Source organism: Pinus tabuliformis, chromosome 3_1 (genome assembly GCF_031772625.1).
Source record: "Pinus tabuliformis cultivar Carrire ecotype Pingquan chromosome 3_1, CPIR1, whole genome shotgun sequence".
NCBI lineage: Eukaryota > Viridiplantae > Streptophyta > Pinopsida > Pinales > Pinaceae > Pinus > Pinus tabuliformis.
Genome location: NC_142301.1, coordinates 348,635,711 through 348,641,710, shown reverse-complemented (window position 1 = coordinate 348,641,710; position 6,000 = coordinate 348,635,711).

The window sequence follows — 6,000 nt, the reverse complement described above, 5'->3', positions numbered from 1 at the left end:
CTGCCCATGTGTGTTTAACATGGTATCAGAGCAGGCGATTGCTGGTCCTGCTCCATTTTGAGTCATTATAATGAGCCATTATTTTCCTGCGAATACTGACCTATCATTTAGGTTGCCTTGAGCACTTGTGAGTCATGTGCTTTGTATATTCTGCCATGCAAAAACGCTTCTATTCTGCCATGCAAAAACTCTCTGCCATATTCCTCTCATTCTTCTCTGTGTGATAATATGGGTAACGCTTGGTATTCCCATCGAATACCTACTCCTACAGTGCTGTCAGCGTTCCATTGCTAGCGTTCCTACAGTGCTGCCAGCGTTTCAGTGCAGCGTGAGGTTTGACAACAGAAGTCTGGTATTACACTGCCCCTAGGCCTGTCTGTCAGTTTGAATAATTAAATTCCGTATTAATGATAATGGTGGTTGTTCGTTGAATAATGAGTTGTTCGTTGTGACTGTGCTTGGTGCCATTGTTGTGGCTAGAGCATTAAAATGCATCAAATTTTTGCCATTATTGCATAAATAAGCATTACTCTCCCTATGCTCAAACTGCGCTGCTCACCTCTGCCATATGTTGTCATTATCCTCTATCCCTCTGCCAAATTTGGAGCATTGAGTTTTGCATGCGTTGGCTCATACTGAGCCCTACCAAATATAGATGATGCAACCCCCTATCAAATCTTCTCTAATGGCGTTGCCAAGATTCCCATTGCAAAGAATCCATTACTGATCATTGTTACAGGTACTGGGACTTGCCTCTTTCAAATTGCTACGATGTCGTTTGGTTCAGTGTGTACGGCAAAGAAAATGTGAGAATGTCTTGCTTCGTGGCTTGCCAAGATAATTTCAGAAGAAAAAAGGGCTTCACACGGATCCATGAAAAGAAATCCCCAACTGTGAATCTGGATGAGGTTGAGAGTTCACAAATCTCAAGAACCAAAGCTGATGTTCACTGAAATATCAGCCAAACCTTAAAACATCTGTTGCACGAACTGAGGCTTTATCCCCTTTAACAATTCTTGATATCCATTTGAACCAGCTCAAATCTCTACCTCATTCCATTATATGCCCATTGAAGCGCAAATCCTCTTAACATTTCTAGCAACTACTTTGCCAAATCACCAAAAGGCATTCAAAATTGATGGTAAAATTCTTATTTGAACCCTTGATTTCTTTCTGAGACATCTACGTCTACACAGTTTGATCAATTGTATGCTTCAAAATTTTCTGAAGGAAAAAACCCTTACACTTTGAAATAAAAAAAGTTTCAATCTATGGATTTCTTGCATAAAACTCGTGTTGTATGAGTCGCTAATTTCGATAGAACGAATGTTTAATCGAATAGCTGTGTGAAGCCCGCATCACAATTTAGAGGAGTACACTATTTCTATTTTCAAAGATAAAGTGGATTTCTTAATTTCATAAATACAATTCATGTGAGCAACATGGTGTGTGTTGCATGAAGATTGTTGAAGATGTATGCTGCACATTGAATAAAAATTGTGAATGTGTGTTGTGCTGCTTATGAATGTGTTCTACTGGGTGAATGTATTGCTTCCTTGGAATTTGTGCTGTGCTGAGTAATTGAATAAAAGACCATAGATTTGTAGAATAAATTTAAAGGTGGATCTATACTGGTTATTTGGATATGGAAGTGCATCATAGTCACAAATTTGTTAAGAGATGGTATGGTAGAAAAACCAGGGGCACGAAGAGAAGAATTGATGCTGGACGACTCTATGGACAAGTGATTTTCATTTGCAAGTTGCGACATCCACACAAAAAAAACTATCTTGGGTGAAAACGAGAACTAAATTGACTTGGCGCATCCGCGAGTGAGTTGCTAGATTTGTTCTCACAAATAGAAGACTGAGATTGTTAGAGGGCACATATTAAATTTCTTGTATGATTGAATGCTATAATTTTAAACAACTATTTCAGAAGAGGATGTGTTGGTTATACTGAGGTGCTGATATATGTTGAAGAGGTAGCCAAAAATCCACCAGTAACTTACTCAAATCTGGTATCTCCAATGCTGAAGCGAACCATGAGTTAATGCCATCATAGACAGTGCATATATATATATATATATATATATATATATATATATATATATATATATATATATATATATATATATCAGATTTTGTTTGTGTACTAGCTCTCCCCTTTATCTATTAAAATAGTTAAATGGCTGCTAGCATCTACAACATCATTGTGTAAATTTTGAACATGTATTTCAGTGAAGAGTGAAGAAGTTTGTGGTTGCTACACTTGTTATTAGTATTATTTATGCTTGCTGGGTCTAAAGTTGATATTAAATTAATATTTTGAAGTTCTTCCACAAGTATTTGTCCCAGCATATTATGTATTTACATGAGCCAACAACAAGGAATGCACCTACAACATTTGATACACAAACTGTTTTTTAAAATACTATAGTGGACCAAACCATACAAACTCAGGACTCTTTGTGGTTTTCTCTTAGTTATTCTGATTGGGTTTCTTACAGTGGACTATTGTTTTCTTTGAAGAAAGTGGCAAGATCAGAGAATATTGATTCGTACCCTAGTCAAAGTATTTATATATGAGCATTCAAGTCCTATCCATGACATGGTGCTATAGTTGTTGAAGTTTTGATAGCCATCATTTCTGCTTTGAAAGTGAAGGAGTATTTGAAGGATCCAAGCAAGTTTGCAGTTGTTGCTGCCCCAGTTGTGGCATTGTATTTAAAACTCACTATAGTTTTTGTCTACATATATATGCATTGATTCCTTGATTCAACTACTGCATAAGAGTTTGGTGGGCTGTATAAAGGCTATGATTGTTTTGACAAATAAAAGTAATCTTTTGTGGAGAAAAGTTTAGTCAGTTGTATTGTCAGAACATAGTGCTGGTCATGAGTAAACTCTTATTTTTATATGGATTGTAATTGGTGCTTGTTGGTTGCACACTGATCATTTGCTGCACATTTATAAAGGATATTGTTGTGTACTGTGAGTGGGTATTACTTTTCTGCATTGAGTAGTAGTTGTGATCAGTTTTTAAGGTGTAAATCTGACATTGAAGAAAAAAAATGGCCAGAATCAATGAAGTATTAGAGTTCCTCAAAACTCTGATATTGTCTACTACTCATGATACATTAAAAGTCAGCAAAGTTTCTCTCACAGACATTTAGGTCTATCTACAAAATGCACAAGAGAAAATTGATTTTTTGCAGCTCGAAACTCAACTACAGCAAGAAGAATTAAAACAGAGGAGTCATTCTGAACCTGTTTCTGTTCAGAAGATTGAAATAGACTCCCATAAAGCAGCAGTTGTACATGTAGATGCAGAAACTCAGTCTGCACTTCCCAAGCCCATCATCAGACCTTGGGAACAACTTGTCCACAACAAGCACAGAACTGGTCTTGGATATGACAAGGACTTGTCCTTTCATATTCCAGACTACTCAAAGACAATTCAATTTCAAACTGCTGGATTTCTTGAGGATGATTCATCTTCACCTGTTCTTCATAATAGTTCACCTCCAGCTGGTCCAGATTCTTCTCCTCTTACACAACCACAACAACAACAACAAATTGTGAAATTCCAACATTGTGACCGAGTTGGCCATCTGAAAGATCACTGTTTTGATCTTCATCCATGTAAGAACTGTCATAAAACCACCCATTCTTCACACAGATGCTTCAGAAACAAACGTCCTGCAAGAACAAAGATTCATCTTGGATGGATTGCTTCTTGGCAATGGGTATCAACAGCCAAGAAGATATTCCAATCACATGTCAGAACTTGTTTTAGAGTATTGAACAATCTTGCAGTTGAGTTTTCTCCATCATCTCACCTTGTAGACAAGGGGGGAATGATGGTCATCTACAAGATTCAAAGCCACATCAAGCAAGCCTGAGCCACAACCTGTCACACCAGATTCAGATTTGTAGCCAGAGACAAATATGCCCTGAGCATGCCTTTAGTTGATAATCTGGGACACTTCCTCTAGCAAAAGACTTCAGCTTCTTGCTAGTTTCGGAAGAATTTGAGGAATAAAATTAGGGACACTTCCTCTAGCAGAAGACTCCAGCTTCTTGCCAATTTTGGAAGAGTTCCAGGAATTGCATTAAGCATTCCAGAGTTGTTGGTCATCCTTAAACCATCACAGGTTGAGACCTCCCTTTTCAAGTTGACATTCTCCCTTTTATGCGGGGTGAGACCTCCCTTTCATGGTTGAAGGTTTCCCTCTTCAAAACAATAGGACACTTCCTCTAGAAGAAGACTTCAGCTTCTTGCCAATTTTGGAAGAGTTTCGGGAACTGCACTAAGCATTCCAGTGTTGGTGGTCATCCTTAAACCACCACCCTTTATACCAACATTTCAGAGAGCACATTCAACCTAGTGCTACCATGCATTTTTGCACATTTTGTATTACAGCTCTCTTCTTAGACTCATACATAATCCTTCGAATTAAGGGGGGAATGTTGGACACCTAATCCTCAATGGGTTATTGTGGAAGCCGAATAGACAAAAGGAGTCCAAGAGACCTTGGGATGTGGAACCCAACGGTCAAACCATGTACTATAAATGTATATCTCTTGTTAATAAAAATATATTCTCATGTTTTATCTTTCAGATTCTCATGATTTCTTTGTAAAGTTAGTTTGGATTTGAAGAACATAATTATCATCATACTGATCATATTTGGGCAAATCATCAAAAGAAGTAATGTCATTAAACATACACATTAGATCAGGAGATTGCTCCTCCACATATTGCTCTATGAATCTATCTTCTGATCTATGGTAGTTGGAGTTGGTAGGAATTTGTTCATGAATATCAACCTTTTCCTTTTGTGAAATAAATGTGTCATGGTGATTTTGAGCAAAAAAATTCATCTTTCATGGTGATCTTCTGCATCATTTCCTCTGTTTTCTTCATCAAAATGTTGAGTTTTTCCTCTTTTTCTGCTTTCAACTTTTCTCTTCTAATTTGCAGATTAACTTCTACATCTACTGCAATGTTCTGCATCTGTTCTAGTGTTGAGGGGTTTCTTTCTCTTAGCTAAAATTCTATTTCTGGATCAAATGCTCTTGGGTAATGCAAAAGAGCTGAATCAGGGGGAGGTCTTATATTTGATGGCATTAAATAATAGGCTTGATTAAATCTGTCTGAAAATTGTTGTATTGTTTCATTTGGCTGTCTTTTTAACTGATTATATTCTTCTATGATTACAAGAAGATTGACTTTGATTATCCATCTATCAAGGAAAATTTTGACAAACTGTTGGAAATTTGAGATGCTTGCAATAGGTAAATTTTTGAACCAACTCTTTACTATACTTTGCAAAGAAAGAGAAAAAAGCCTGATAATAAAATCATCTTCATCAATTTCAAATAATTCTAGATAATTCTCAAAACCTTGAATATGTTTTTGAGTAGTGATACCATTCTCTCCATCAAACCTAGGGAGATACTTGTAATAATTGTTAGGGAAAGCATGGAGTGTAGGAGGTAAGATGAGTGGCTTATATCTATCAGGAACTTTATGAGGTACTGGAATATGTACAGGGATTGTATGATTAGTCTTGATTGTTTGATGCTCCTCAATTGGAAAATGATCTTCATAAGAGTTAGAAGACTATTGTTCAAATGTGTAAGGAGACTTTATATCTACATTTTTCAAAGGGAAATAATAAAAAATTAATCTAAAATCTTCTCTAAAATACAATATACATTGAAAAAATTTATCAATGAGAAAGAACATAATGTCTTGGATAACAATCCAAGTTAAAAGCCTGATCTTTTCACATAGTTCTTTCAGGTTCATTCCTCCAGTGGAGTCTTGATTGTGGAATTGATTTGGAGTCGCCAGGTGGATGATTTTAACCTTTGTGTGTCTGATCACTGTCCACCATCATAGATCAGATCTGAACCTGTAAAATATTTCTGAAGAAAATGTTAGTTCTCCCCAGTATGGTCACCACTATGTTATCACTCAGAAATTTCTCAA